Source organism: Salmo trutta, chromosome 30, assembly GCF_901001165.1.
Source record: "Salmo trutta chromosome 30, fSalTru1.1, whole genome shotgun sequence".
Lineage (NCBI taxonomy): Eukaryota > Metazoa > Chordata > Actinopteri > Salmoniformes > Salmonidae > Salmo > Salmo trutta.
In genome coordinates this window covers 45,231,255-45,247,419 of record NC_042986.1, presented here as the reverse complement: position 1 = coordinate 45,247,419, position 16,165 = coordinate 45,231,255, and the positions used below count along the sequence as shown (strand labels likewise).

General features: G+C 43.9%; 1 protein-coding gene across 3 annotated transcripts in view; it reads left to right on the top strand.

The window, feature by feature from the left end:
• The first annotated feature begins 3,039 nt into the window (after positions 1-3,039).
• The window catches only part of dnase1l1 (deoxyribonuclease I-like 1), a 38,373-nt gene continuing 25,247 nt past the window's right edge, over positions 3,040-16,165 (top strand). Inside the window, exon 1 of one of the 3 annotated variants that reach the window (XM_029724301.1) lies at positions 3,040-3,123. The gene's annotated coding sequence lies outside the window, so the exon portion shown is untranslated. The other 2 variants (XM_029724302.1, XM_029724303.1) reach the window with 2 other exon arrangements.

Here is a 16,165-nt window from a genome sequence, read left to right as displayed (position 1 = left end):
TCTGTTCAACTTCTCTTCTGTATCATCTGAGATTCATAAAGATTGGAAAGTGGCTGTAGTCATCCCCCTCTTCAAAGGGGGAACACTCTAGACCCAAACTGTTATAGACCTATATCCATCCTGCCCTGCCTTTCTAAAGTCTTCGAAAGCCAAGTGAACAAACAGATCTCCGACCATCTCGAATCCCACCATACCTTCTCCACTATGCAATCCAGTTTCCGAGCTGGTCATGGGTGCACCTCAGCCACGCTCAATGTCCTAAACGATATCATAACCACCATCGATAAAAAACAATACTGTGCAGCCGTCTTCATCGACCTGGCCAAGGCTTTCGACTCTGTCAATCACCGTATTGTTATCGGCAGACTCAACAGCCTTGGTTTCTCAAATGACTGCCTCGCCTGGTTCACCAACTACTTCTCAGACAGAGTTCAGTGTGTCAAATCGGAGGGCCTGTTGTCTGGACCTCTGGCAGTGTTTATGGGGGTGCCACAGGGTTCAATTCTCGGGCCTACTCTTTTCTCTGTATACATCAATGATGTCACTCTTGCTGTGGGTGATTCTCTGATCCACCTCTACGCAGACGACGCCATTCTGTATACTTCTGGCCCTTCTTTGGACACTGTTAATTAACAAACCTCCAAACAAACTTCAATGCCATACAAAACTCATTCTGGGACCTCCAACTGCTCTTAAACGCTAGTAAAACTAAATGCATGCTCTTCAACCGATCGCTGCCCACACCCACCCACCAGTCTAGGATCACTACTCTGGACGGTTCTGACTTAGAATATGTGGACAACTATAAATACCTGGGTGTCTGGATAGACTGTAAACTCTCCTTCCAGACTCACATTAAGCATCTCCAATCCAAAATTAAATCTAGAATTGGCTTCCTATTTCGCAACAAAGCCTCCTTCACTCATTCTGCCAAACATCCCCTCGTAAAACTGACTATCCTACCGATCCTCGACTTCGGCGATGTCATTTACAAAATAGCCTCCAACACTCTACTCAGCAAATTGGATGCAGTCTATCACAGTGCCATCCGTTTTGTCACCAAAGCCCCATATACTACCCACCATTGCGACTTGTATGCTCTCGTTGGCTGGCCCTCGCCTCATATTCGTCGCCAAACCCATTGGCTCCAGGTCATCTACAAGTCTCTGCTAGGTAAAGCCCCGCCTTATCTCAGCCCACTGGTCACCATAGCAGCACCCACTCGAAGCACGCGCTCCAGCAGGTATATTTCACTGGTCATCCCCAAAGCCAACACCTCCTTTGGCCGCCTTTCCTTACAGTTCTCTGCTGCCAATGACTGGAACGAATTGCAAAAATCACTGAAGCTGGAGACTCATATCTCCCTCACTAACTTTAAGCACCAGCTGTCAGAGCAGCTCACAGATCACTGCACCTGTACATAGCCCATCTGTAAACAGCCCATCTATTTATCTACCTACCATATTTATTATTATTTAAAAAAAATTCATCTATCACTCCAGTGTTAATTTGCTAAATTGAAATTACTTCGCCACTATGGCCTATTTATTGCCTTAGCTCCTTACCTCATCTGCACACACTGTATTCAGACTTTCTATTGTGTTATTGACTGTATGCTTGTTTATCCCATGTGTAACTCTGCGTTGTTTTTGTCGCACTGCTTTGCTTTATCTTGGCCAGGTCACAGTTGTAAATGAGAACTTGTTCTCAACTGGCCTACCTGGTTAAATAAAGGTGAAATAAAAAAAAAATTAAAAAAAATGTGATTGTGTAGAAATGCAGGAAATTAGTTTTAGATTCCCCAAAACTTTTGAGGTTATTTCCCCCTGACTTTTTAAACCAAAGCACCCCTGGGTATTTGAATTATTTTAGACCAGCTGTCAACCAGGAACAGTAACGGATGGTAACGGAGACACAGGGAGGCAGGAAGCAGGTAGAGTCGGGGGTGAGTTTAATAGGAATGAACATGGAATGAATACAAAAACAGGAGTAGCGTCTAAACATGAAAACAATACTACCTGATGGGTGAAACAACGGACATGAAGGGGAAGTAGTCAGGGAGTGATGAAGTCCAGGTGCATCATGATGGGGCGCAGGTGTAGTAATGAGGGTTGCCAGGTGTTGTAATGAGGGTTACCAGGTGTAGTAATGAGGGTTGCCAGGTGTTGTAATGAGGGTTGCCAGGTGTTGTAATGAGGGTTTCCAGGTGCAGTAATAAGGGTTGCCAGGTGTAGTAATGAGGGTTTCCAGGTGCAATAATTAGGGTTGCCAGGTGTAGTAATGAGGGTTGCCAGGTGTGGTAATGAGGATTGCCAGGTGTGGTAATGAGGATTACCAGGTGTGGTAATGAGGGTTGCCAGGTGTGGTAATGAGGATTACCAGGTGTGGTAATTAGGGTTGCCAGGTGTTGTAATGAGGGTTGCCAGGTAGAGTAATGAGGGTTGCCCGGTGTGGTAATGAGGATTGCCAGGTGTGGTCATGAGGGTTGCCAGGTGTGGTAATGAGGATTGCCAGGTGTGGTCATGAGGGTTGCCAGGTGTGGTAATGAGGATTACCAGGTGTGGTAATGAGGGTTGCCAGGTGTGGTAATGATAGGTTGCAAGGACAGTGGTAATGATAGGTTGCAAGGACGGTTAGTAGACCTGCGACGTCGAGCACCGGAGAGGGGGAACAAGAGTAGACGAGACACAGATAAACATATAACCAACTCAGAACTAAAAAGCTGTAACGTTCCACAAGAAGTTGCTAAACATGTTCTTTTTCTTCAGTTTGCTTTTCTGTAGTCACAAAACTTTCTTAAGAATACAGTTCTTCTTAACTGCCATTTTTTCCTTAACTACTGTACAGACTTGTTCTTTTGTGAATCTGAGCCCTCTTCATACTGCTGGGTTGGCAGTGAGACAGCGACGCAGGCTGCAATAACTCAGGTTTCAGTGTGTGTGTGTGTGTGTGTGTGTGTGTGTGTGTGTGTGTGTGTGTGTTTGCCTGCGTGTTTTTATGGAACTCGTCAGCTGCAGCGACCCCTCCTACAGGAAGCAGAGAGGGGTGGGGTGGGACAGATAGGGTAGCAGCGGGGCAGTGTTCTCTTGAACCAGGAAGAAGGAAGTAAGCCGACTCCACCAAGTTAGTAAGACCACAGAATCTAATGTAATTTATCTGTGTATGTCTCGTCTTTCTCTCCTCTGTTAACCTTAATTCTCAGCCTCCGTCCCACATCTGTATTTATATACTAAACGTCAAGGGAGAATTTGTCCCACACCTCTCTTATATAGTAAAAGTTATGGGACTCTGGTCTCCTTTAGTGGGTCCAATGTGTTTCTTGCGAGAGTGTTTTTTGCATGTGTGTGAGAGAGGGAGCGAGGGAGCGAGGGAGAGCGAGGGAGCGAGGGAGAGAGGGAGCGAGGGAGAGAGGGAGCGAGGGAGAGAAGGAGCGAGGGAGAGAGGGAGAGAGGGAGCGAGGGAGAGCAAGGGAGCGAGGGAGAGAGGGAGCGAGGGAGAGAGGGAGCGAGGGAGAGAGGGAGAGAGGGAGAGAGGGAGAGAGGGAGCGAGGGAGCGAGGTCTCAGTATTTAACAGACATGAGGTGACCCATAGTGTTTCACTGTGATTTTCCTTAGTACAGCGTCTGTTGTAGTACAGTCGGCCAAGGAGCAGTGGGTGTAATAGAGCTACTGGAATGTGACTCTGGTTCCGTGTATTTATACACCTTGACTTATTCCACATTTTCTGGTGTTACAGCCTGAATTCAAAACGGATTAAATAGATTTTCTTTCTCACCCATCTACACACAATACCCCATAATGACAAATTTACATAAGTATTCACACCCCTGAGTCAATACATGTTAGAATCACCTTTGGCAGTGATTATAGCTGTGAGTCTTTCTGGGTAAGTCTCTAAGAGATTTGCAAACCTGGATTGTACAATATTTGCACATGATCCTTTTTTAAATTATTCAAACTATGTCAAGTTGGTTGTTGATCATTGATAGACAGCCATTTTAAAGTATTTTCATTGATAGACAGACATTTTAAAGTCTTTTCATTGCTAGACAGCCATTTTTCAAGTATTTTCAAGATTGCCAAGCCGATTTAAATCGAAACTGTAACTAGGCCACTCAGGAACATTCAATGTCGTCTTGGCATGTTTGGCCTTGTGTTTTAGGTTATTGTCCTGCTGAAAGGTGAATTTGTCTCCCAGTGTCTGTTTGAAAGCAGACAACCAGGTTTTCCTCTAGGATTTTGCCAGTGCTTAGCTGTATTGTTTATTTTTATCCTAAAAAACTCCCCAGTCCTTAACAATGACAAGCATACCCATAACATGATGCCGACACCACCATGCTTTACAATATGAAGAGTGGTACTCAGTGATGTGTTGTGTTGGATTTGCCCCAAACATAATGCTTTGTATTCAGGACAAAAAGTTAATTTCTTTGCCACATTTTTTGCAGTATTACTTTAGGATGCATGTTTTGGAATATTGTTATTCTGTTCAGGCTTCCTTATTTTCACTCTGTCATTTATGTTAGTATTGTGAAGATGCTACATTGTTGATCCATCCTCAGTTATCTCCTATCAAAGCCATGGTGAAATCCCTGAGCAGTTTCCTTCCTCTCTGGCAACTGAGCTAGGAAGGACGCCTGTATCTTTGTAGTGACTGGGTGTATTGATACACCATCCAAAGTCTAATTAATAACTTCACCATACTCAAAGGGATATTCAATGTCTGTATTTTTTGTTTACCCATCCACCAACAGGTGCCCTTCTTTGCGAGGCATTGGAAAATCTCCCTGGTCTTTGTGGTTGAATCTGTTTTTGAAATTCACTGCTCGACAGAGGGACCTTCCAGATAATTGTATGTGTGGGGTACAGAGATGAGGTAGTCATAAACAAACATGTTAAACTCTATTATTGCACACAGAGTGAGTCCATGCAACTTATTATGTGGCTTGTTAAGCACATTTTTACTTTTGAATTATTTAGGCTTGTCATAACAAAGGGGTTGAATACTTATTGACTCAAGACATTTCAGCTTTTCATTTTTAATTAATTTGTAAAATTAATTTGACATTATGGGGTATATTGTGTGTAGGCCAGTGACACATCATTTCAATGTAATAAATGTTAAAATCAGGCTGTAAAGCAAAATATTTCTCTGCAGTAAATTAAGGATTATTGAAATTAGAGTTATATGGTCCCTGGAGTTAGTGTCGATGACTGGCGTTCATTGGGACAGAATACTTTTAACTCCATTAAGAGTATCCAGAGGTCATGGAGTTACCCACAGATGTGGGAGGGGCCTCATTGTCATATTTCCCAAAAGAGATTTTGATATCACATTGAAAACCACCCTAATGTGACACATTAAGAAATATTTAAATAAGGCCCCTTATAACTCAACAGTCAACTACATATTACTTCCTTTAATTCAAAACAACACAAACAAGCTGTATTAGAGTTGAATAAAAACAGCATTGAAAAGAGTTAAATGGCAATTGGAGTTAATTGTTTAAATTTACTCCATTTAGTGTCATTTTAACTCCAAAAATATATATCAACATCATGACCAGAGTAGTTTTAACACAAAATGGGGCAGGAACCATATGTGACTGACCGGCTCGATGCGGTCGCATGTAGCAACATTTGAAATTGTGTTTTTTTTACATTGGATAAAAGTAGAGACTAGAAAATGGTATATCATACACTACAGTTGAGAAGCAATGGGAAAGTAATGCTGCTTTGAAAGTTGAGAAAATGGCCTTTGAATGTGTTGGTACCTACTGGAGAGCTCTTCTTTGTCTCCACCCATTCAGCATCGTTCACACCCTCTTAAGCTTTAGCCCCACCCATCTCTTAAGGAGCGTTCAGAGCGCTACACTGGACGCTCTGGCCGAGGAGTAGGATTGATCCAAGCGTTCTGTCCTAACAACAGCAGTCAAGCACCCAAGCTGACTGGCTAGGATTGGCTAACTTGCTAGCTACTTCCAGACACAAACGAGAGAACACCTCACTCTGACCATTTCACTCTCCCCAGCAGAGCTGGTTAGGCTGTTTTCATGCTATCCAGAGTGTTGGTGACTGCAACTGTACTGCTGGCAACAATTTAATTATGCTTTTTTGCCAACGTTTACTGACACTGGCCACGTTCAACGGGTGTTGAGTGTTTGTAAATTCGTCAGTTATTCTGCGCTCTGGCACACAGACAAGAATACTTTGAAATCGGAGTAGATAGCCAGGGAGAATTTACCAGCTACGTCTATCAACAGTTGTTGCAGGTACATCATGAACATTCTATTGAAATGGTTACTTGCATAGTGGAGTCTTTTGTTTAGACATGTAGCTAGCTAACTAAGCAATGACCCATAATCCCAACTCATGACGTTACTACCCTACATGAATCTGCAGGTAGCTAACCAACCAGGTTCAATGTTAGCTAGCTAACATTAGGCTATAACTAGCAAAGCAAATGGCTCTGAGATACAAATAATATTACTACACAGATCATACACGTAACGTTAGCTAGCTTCTTGCCGTTCCCCTAGGATAGGGGGCGCCACAGCGCATTTTGGAAAAAAATCGTTCCCATTTTCAACGGCCTACTAATCAAAGTCAGAAGCTAAGACATGCATATACTTATTTTATATGGATAGAAAACACCCTAAATTTTCTAAAACTGTTTGAATGGTGTCTGTGAGTATAGCAGAACTCGTATGGCAGTCAAAACCCCGAGACCGATTGAACCAGGAAGTGGAAATCTGAATTGTGGACTCGACTTCACAGCCTTCCCTATAAATCACAACGTAAAAAAATTAAAATTGAGCACTTTCCAGTGCTTCCACTAGATGTCCCCAGTCTTTACAAAGTGTTTTGAGGGTTCTACGGTAGAAACTCAGTGAAAGAGACGATGTGGCAATTGGTCACAGTCGGAGGGCCATGAGCATTGTGACGTTGGCGGCCGTGTCTGCCCCCACCTTTGGAAGTTTTTTGAAACACAATGAAATCGTCCCACTTGAATCTGATTGGCTTTCTTGTTGAAACAGGCCCTGACGATTTCTTGATACAACGTTTGACATGTTTGAACGACCCTCACTTACCGTAAACAGTCATTTTGCGTTAGACAGCTGCCGCCCACGGATCAACATTTGATTACAGCCTTAGGACGCGCTAGCAAGAGGAAGCTAATGGAACATAAAGCATGGACTTTTTCGACCGAAAATACATTTGTCATGGACCTGGGACATCGGGATGTGATTTCTGATGAAGACAACTAAAGGTGAGGGATTATTGGCGATATTATACAATATAAGATGTTTCTGCTATTGTTCACAGGTGGCGCCGAGCTACGTTTTCGAGCTCAATTTCTGGGTATCGCATCCCATTTGATCTCAAAGTGTGATTACCCTGTAAAGTTAATTTAAAATCTGTTTTGACTGGTGTTTTCAAGAGATATTCATCTATAAATCTTAGATTGACAATATATATTAAAAAAATCGTTTTCGAATAGTAATTTATAAAATTGTAGCAGTGTTTCCCGGGACGCATTATATGGGAAAATAGTTAGTCAACCTCAGGTGCCGATGTAAAATGCTGTTTTTATATAGAAATATGACCTTTATTGAACAAAAGATTGCATGCTGTGTGTAACATGATGTCCTAGGTGTGTCATCTGATGAAGTTTGTAAAAGGTTAGTGCTGCATTTAGCTGTTTTTTGGCTATATGTGATGCGTGTGCTTGGTTGGAAAATTCATATGATGCGATTTTTACAAAGTACTCCTCTAACATAATCTAATATTGTGCTTTTCCTGTAAAACCTTTTTGAAATCGGACAACGAGGGTCGATTCAAGAGAGGTGTATCTATAAAACGATATGAGACAGCCCTATATTTGAAAAAAAAAAAATATTGAATTTCGTTATGCTAATGTCGCTAGGAGTTTTCGCTGGAAAATGATCCCGCTAACGGGATGAGACATTCAAGAGGCTAGCTAGCCAGCCAGCTACTGTTAGCTAGCTAGCTAACAGTACACTTTAACTTTAAATGAAAACAACTTTCTGACTAAATTAGAAACGTGTAATATCTGAAAATGTAGCTAGCTAGACTATCTTACCCACGTACATGGATGGACGCTTCTCCTTCTCTGTCACAGATGCCACGGTGGTCCTTAGTTTGAAGATGTAATCCGGAGACAGGTGTTTTCTCCATCTCCTTAGCTATTATCATACTCTAATTCCACTGATTTCAAAACTCAGTCCTCTAAAAAGTGGAGAGCAAACACGTATGCAGTTCTACTACGTGATATCTTTAAAAAAAAGCTGAGTTAGGAAGGATTACCTAAACATACTGACCAGCTCAAATAGACAGAAGCATGCTACATGGCAGACCAATCAGAACTCATCTCTCGGCATGTCCAGCCCACTCATTATCTTAGCCAATCATGGCTAGCGGGAAGGTTACTGACTTTTCAGTGACTAAATCAATTAGGCACATAATTTATCAATTTTATTTGTATTTTCATAAATTATATGATTTGCATAAACGTTCGTTATTAAGGCTTATGAAAGTTAATATGTTCCAGAAGGCATTTCTGCCAAAAAACGCATTTGGCTCAAATGGTGCTCCTGTGAAGTAGTAACTCGCAACATATGCCTAGTTTCCTGAAACGAGTCACACATAAACCCCCAACTAGTGTTAAATTTGACTCCATGGGAGTTAAATGAACTCTGCCGATTTAACTTTGTAAAGCTGTAGTTTCAGTCTGGGTTGAATGTAGTGTGAATCTATACTTAGCCTGTGTTACACCCTGCTGGTTTTACCCCAAACAAACCAAACTGTAACTGTTAGGTCATTATCAAGTAATTACCATGTAACTATTAAGCCAACGGTCTAGAGAGTTGGAAAAGACAGTAGGAACTCACCATTGTCTGAGCTCACCACTGTCTGAGCTCACCACTGTCTGAGCTCACCACTGTCACTCTGAGCTCACCACTGTCACTCTGAGCTCACCACTGTCTGAACTCACCACTGTCTGAACTCACCACTGTCTGAGCTCACCACTGTCTGAGCTCACCACTGTCACTCTGAGCTCACCACTGTCACTCTGAGCTCACCACTGTCTGAGCTCACCACTGTCTGAGCTCACCACTGTCTGAGCTCACCACTGTCACTCTGAGCTCACCACTGTCACTCTGAGCTCACCACTGTCACTCTGAGCTCACCACTGTCACTCTGAGCTCACCACTGTCTGAACTCACCACTGTCTGAGCTCACCACTGTCTGAGCTCACCACTGTCATCTGAGCTCACCACTGTCTGAACTCACCACTGTCTGAGCTCACCACTGTCGAGCTCACCACTGTCTGAACTCACCACTGTCTGAACTCACCACTGTCTGAACTCACCACTGTCTGAACTCACCACTGTCTGAACTCACCACTGTCTGAGCTCACCACTGTCTGAGCTCACCACTGTCTGAGCTCACCACTGTCTGAACTCACCACTGTCTGAGCTCACCACTGTCACTCTGAGCTCACGTGACTTTCAGGGAGCATCTCAAATGATCTCTGTGTCTTGTCAGCTGGGAACATCCAACCTAGCCTGTAGGCTAGTTTAAGTCTTGGGGGTTTAATGTTGTATGAAGACTAGTGTGTAGACTAGTTTAAATGGTCCTATATGGCTCAGTTGGTAGATCGTGGAGCTTGCAATGGATTGTGGGTTCAATTCCCATGGGTACCCATACGTAAAATGTAAGCATTGCACACACAACTGTAAGTCACTTTGGATAAAAGCGTCTGATAAATGGCATATTACAGTATGTATTATATTAAGCCTGGGTTTAAGTACTCCCACTGGGCTTTAATGAATCCTAAACTAATCACACTGCAATTGTTAGGTCATTATTGAGTAATTACCGTGTAACTATTAATGACTTGGAACTCCTATTTAACTCCATGTACATGTATGTATTAATACACGTATGTGAATTGGAAATGTATTTTCTTTTATATCCCAACTCCCCCTGAGACACACTCGGAGAGTGGGGTCACAGCCAGGGTCACCATTATCTAGCGCTCCTGGACCAATTAGGGTTAAGTGCCTTGCTCAAGGGCACAAGCTTTCAGTTACTGCTAGGCTACCTGCCACCCACCTCTAGAGAGAATGTATGAGGAACAAGAGCTTAGCGGGAAACTGGAGAGAATGTATGAGGTACAAGAGCTTAGCGGGAAACTGGAGAGAAGGTATGAGGCACAAGAGCTTAGCGGGAAACTGGAGAGAAGGTATGAGGCACAAGAGCTTAGCGGGAAACTGGAGAGAAGGTATGAGGCACAAGAGCTTAGCTGGAAACTGGAGAGAAGGTATGAAGAAGTTACGTGACTCAACATGACTTTCAAATGCCCGATTGCCAAACAGATCTGGCACCTAGGCTAGACATTCAAGCCAATCACAGCGTTCTGAAAGAGCGTTATAAAGATGATTTAGTGTGATTTCTCTCCTTTCCTCGCTTGTAATTTTCTTCTTTGTCATGCTGAGTAAAATAGCGCTAGTCAGCTCGATATATAACAAAAGTCTACAGGATCGGTGTCCCTAAACCGGGACAGTTGTTGCACTATATTCTTGTTAATCTAACTGCAGTGTCCAATTTACAGTAGCTATTACAACAACAAAAATACCATGCTGTTGTTTGTGGAAAGTGCACAACAACAAAACACTTTTATCAAGGCAACTGGTTTGATATATTCACCTCTGAAGGTAAATAATGTACTTACATTCAGTAATCTTGCTCTGATTTGTCATCCTGAGGGTCCCAGAGATCAAACGTAGTGTAGTTTTGTTCAAAAAAAAAAATAATTATATTCAAATGTAGAAACTGGGTTCTACAGTCTAACCCCACTGCAGTCCCTGACATCTACAGTGGGAGAAAAAAGTATTTGATCCCCTGCTGATTTTGTACGTTTGCCCACTTACAAAGAAATGATCAGTCTATAACTTTAATAGTAGGTTTATTTGAACAGTGAGAGACAGAATAACAACAAAATATCCAGAAAAACACATGTCAAAAATGTTATAAAATGATTTGCATTTTAATGAGGGAAATAAGTATTTGACCCCTCTGCAAATCATGACTTAGTACTTGGGGGCAAAACCCTTGTTGGCAATCACAGAGGTTAGACGTTTCTTGTAGTTGGCCACCAGGTTTGCACACATCTCAGGAGGGATTTTGTCCCACTCCTCTTTGCAGATCTTCTCCAAGTCATTAAGGTTTCGAGGCTGACGTTTGGCAACTCGAACCTTCAGCTCCCTCCACAGATTTTCTATGGGATTAAGGTCTGGAGACTGACGAGGCCACTCCAGGACCTTAATGTACTTCTTCTTGAGCCACTCCTTTGTTGCCTTGGCCGTGTGTTTTGGGTCATTGTCATGCTGGAATACCCATCCATGACCCATTTTCAATGCCCTGGCTGAGGGAAGGAGGTTCTCACCCAAGATTTGACAATACATGGCCCCGTCCATCGTCCCTTTGATGAGGTGAAGTTGTCCTGTCCCCTTAGCAGAAAAACACCCCCAAAGCATAATGTTTCCACCTCCATGTTTGATGGTGGGGATGGTGTTCTTGGGGTCATAGGCAGCATTCCTCCTCCTCCAAACACGGCGAGTTGAGTTGATGTCAAAGAGCTCCATTTTGGTCTCATCTGACCACAACACTTTCACCAGTTGTCCTCTGAGTCATTCAGATGTTCATTGGCAAACTTCAGACGGATATGTATATGTATTCTTGAGCAGAGGGACCTTGCGGGCGCTGCAGGATTTCAGTCCTTGACGGCGTAGTGTGTTACCAATTGTTTTCTTGGTGACTATGGTCCCAGCTGCCTTGAGATCATTGACAAGATCCTCCCGTGTAGTTCTGGGCTGATTCCTCACCGTTCTCATGATCATTGCAACTCCACGAGGTGAGATCTTGCATGAAGCCCCGGGCCAAGGGATATTGACAGTTCTTTTGTGTTTCTTCCATTTGCGAATAATCGCACCAAATGTTGTCACCTTCTCACCAAGCTGCTTGGCGATGGTCTTGTAGCCCATTCCAGCCTTGTGTAGGTCTACAATCTTGTCCCTGACATCCTTGGAGAGCTCTTTGGTCTTGGCCATGGTGGAGAGTTTGGAATCTGATTGATTGATTGCTTCTGTGGACAGGTGTCTTTTTTACAGGTAACAAGCTGCGGTTAGGAGCACTCCCTTTAAGAGTGTGCTCCTAATCTCAGCTCGTTACCTGTATAAAAGACACCTGGGAGCCAGAAATCTTTATGATTGAGAGGGGGTCAAATACTTATTTCCCTCATTAAAATGCAAATCAATTTATAACATTTCTGACATGCGTCTTTCTGGATATTATGTTGTTATTCTGTCTCTCACTGTTCAAATAAACCTACCATTAAAATTATAGACTGATCCTTTCTTTGTCAGTGTGCAAACGTACAAAATCAGCAGGGGATCAAATACTTTTTTCCCCCACTGTAGATGTGTGAAGGTTAGTGTCTTTTCTGTAGGGAAGCTAATGATCCATCATGTATGACATTCCTGGGAGTGTGTAAATTACCAGAATTTCATATTACCGTAGCATTTTTGTATGATCTCTATAGTTATGTACTTGAAAATGTATCAATTGACCAATTCGGCACATTCGGACAAACTCCTGGCAGACTTGATACAAAATGTTGGGAAGTGATGTAATTCTTCGCTGGATCAGTCTGAAACGTTGCACACACATTGCTGCCATCTTGTGGACAACATCTACATTACACCTAGAATCCTATCTCTATGTATGGAATTTCTCTTGCATTTCAAAGATAATGGAAAAAAAATAATAGAAAATGCATGTTTTTTTGTTTGTATTATTTTCTACCAGATCTAATGTGTTATACACTCTGTCATTAATTTAACATAATAATAGTGGCAGTATGAATCTGAAGAGGACATTTATTTTTTATTTATCTTCCTCATAATCTTTCTGTCGCACAGTACTATAACGTTAAACTGTGTGGGACTGAAGTTGTGTATATTTTAGTTCAGGGATATTCAATCTGGGGTCTGGCCCTCTAGGGTTCCATGGAGGTACTGCAGGGAGTCTGCAACCAAAAATGTTTTTTTCATTTTTATTTCAATGTTTTTATGAATATTATTAGCAACAACGAAATATATGTTTTTTAATTGCATGCCTACACTCTTAGAAAGAAAGTTGCTATCTAGAACCTTAAAGGGTTCTTCGACTGTCCCAGTAGTGTGACCCCTCTGAAGAACCTTTTTTAGGTTGCAGGTAGAACCCTTTCGGTTCCAGGGAGAACCCTTTTGGTTGCAGGTAGAACCCTTTCAGTTCCAGGTAGAACCCTTTCGGTTCCAGGTAGAACCCTTTCGGTTCCAGGTACACTACCTGAAACACTACCTGGAATCAAAAAGGGTTTGTACCTCAAACCAAAAATGCTTATCCTACGGGCAAGCACCCTTTTGGGATCCTTTTTTCTAAGAGTATACTGTAAAAAAGAGGAGAATATCATCTTTCTTAGAGTTTACAGTAGACAATATGGAGAATATCTTCTTTCTAAGAGTTTACATTTACGTCATTTTTTTCCCCCCCGTACTGGTCCCCCGTGGGAATCAAACCCACAACCCTGGCATTGCAAACACCATGCTCTACCAACTGAGCCACACGGGAATATCTTCTTTCTAAGAGTTTACAGTAGAGGAGAATATCATCTTTCTAAGAGTTTACAGTAGAAAGAGGAGAATATATTTCTAATGATGGCTAACCTTTGTTTAACCAGCTAAACAGCTGCTCTTAGAGTTACCTTTCCATACCAACACATGGCTAGCGTTTGTTTAACCAGCTAAATAGCAGCATTTAGTGAAAATGTGTTAGGAGTGACCTTTCTAACAAATAGGATATGTTAGAGTTTGCACTTCCCTTTCGAATTATGTGGGGAGATTAAAGTAATGAAAACTAAATCTATTCATTTTAAAACGTTAATTACTTCTGGTTTGCCTGGGTGGGGTTCCCTGGACCACTGGTTTGCCTGGGAGGGGTTCCCTGGACCACTGGTTTGCCTGGGAGGGGTTCCCTGGACCACTGGTTTGCCTGGGAGGGGTTCACTGGTTTGCCTGGGAGGGGTTCCCTGGTCTGCCTGGGAGGGGTTCCCTGGACCACTGGTTTGCCTGGGAGGGGTTCCCTGGACCACTGGTTTGCCTGGGAGGAGTTCACTGGTTTGCCTGGGAGGGGTTCCCTGGTCTGCCTGGGAGGGGTTCCCTGGTTTGCCTGGGAGGGGTTCCCTGGACCACTGGTTTGCCTGGGAGGGGTTCCCTGGACCATTGGTTTGCCTGGGAGGGGTTCCCTAGACCACTGGTCTGCCTGGGAGGGGTTCCCTGGTCTGCCTGGGAGGGGTTCCCTGGACCACTGGTTTGCCTGGGAGCGGTCCCTGGACCACTGGTTTGCCTGGGAGGGTTACCTGAGCCACTGGCTTGCCTGGAAGCGGTCCCTTGGCCACTGGTTTGCCTGGGAGGGGTCCCTGGGCTACTGGTTTGCCTGGGAGGGTTCCCTGGGCTACTGGTTTGTCTGGGATCGGTCCCTGGGCCACTGGTTTGCCTGGGAGGGTTCCCTGGGCTACTGGTTTGCCTGGAAGCGGTCCCTTGGCCACTGGTTTGCCTGGGAGGGTTCCCTGGGCCACTGGTTTGGCTGGAAGCAGTCCCTGGGCCACTGGTTTGCCTGGGAAGGTTCCCTGGGCCACTGGTTTGTCTGGGAGCGGTCCCTGGGCCACTGGTTTGCCTGGAAGCAGTCCCTGGGCCACTGGTTTGCCTGGGAGGGGTCCCTGGGCCACTGGTTTAGGGTACACATTTGTAATGATTATTGAGAAATTTCTATTTAACTCAACCGCTACTTGGGTCTCCCAGACGTTTCACAATGTTGTTGTATCCTTGAACTAACTCACCTCATTCACCTATTCAGGGGCTTGACAATTAGTTGACAAGTGTAATCAGGTGTGCTACCGTAGCAGAGTTAAGAACGTGCCATAAGCTCACTCCACAGCTAGGTTGAACTGTCATGAATGGAGCCATCCAAGAGGTAACATTTGGGTGGCTCAAACCCTTGGTGCATTGTCAAGGAGCAGTATGGGGCAGTATGGGGTAGTATGGGGCAGTATGGGGCAGTATGGGGTAGTATGGGGCAGTATGGGGCAGTATGGAGCAGTATGGGGCAGTATGGGGCAGTATGGAGCAGTATCGGGCAGTATGGGGCAGTATGGAGCAGTATGGGGCAGTATGGGGCAGTATGGAGCAGTATGGGGCAGTATGGGGCAGTATGGGGCAGTATGGGGTAGTATGGAGCAGTATGGGGCAGTATGGGGCAGTATGGAGCAGTATGGGGCAGTATGGGGCAGTATGGGGTAGTATGGGGCAGTATGGAGCAGTATGGGGCAGTATGGAGCAGTATGGGGCAGTATGGAGCAGTATGGGGCAGTATGGAGCAGTATGGGGCAGTATGGGGCAGTATGGAGCAGTATGGGGCAGTATGGGGCAGTATGGAGCAGTATCGGGCAGTATGGAGCAGTATGGGGCAGTATGGGGCAGTATGGGGCAGTATGGGGCAGTATGGAGCAGTATGGGGCAGTATGGAGCAGTATGGGGCAGTATGGGGCAGTATGGGGCAGTATGGGGCAGTATGGAGCAGTACGGGGTAGTACGGGGCAGTACGGGGTAGTTGGACAGTGGAGGAAGCTAAACTGTTAGCATCATGTTAACGTCAATTTCGTTAACTAGAATAGTTCAAATAAATGTTTTTATTTTATTTCATTGAACCTTTATTTAACTAGGCAAGTCAGTTAAAAACAAATTCTTATTTACAATGACGGCCTACCAAGAGGCAAAAGGATTCCTGCAGGGACAGGGGCTGGGATTAAAAATAAAAATGTAGGACAAAACACACATCACGACACCAAAACACTATATAAAGAGAGACCTAAGACAACAGCACAACATGGCAGCAACACATGACAACACAGCATGGTAGCACCACAGCATGGTAGCAACACGACATGAAAACAACACAGCACGGTAGCACCACAGCATGGTAGCAACACAACATGAAAACAACACAGCATGGTAGCACCACATGACAACACAGCACGATA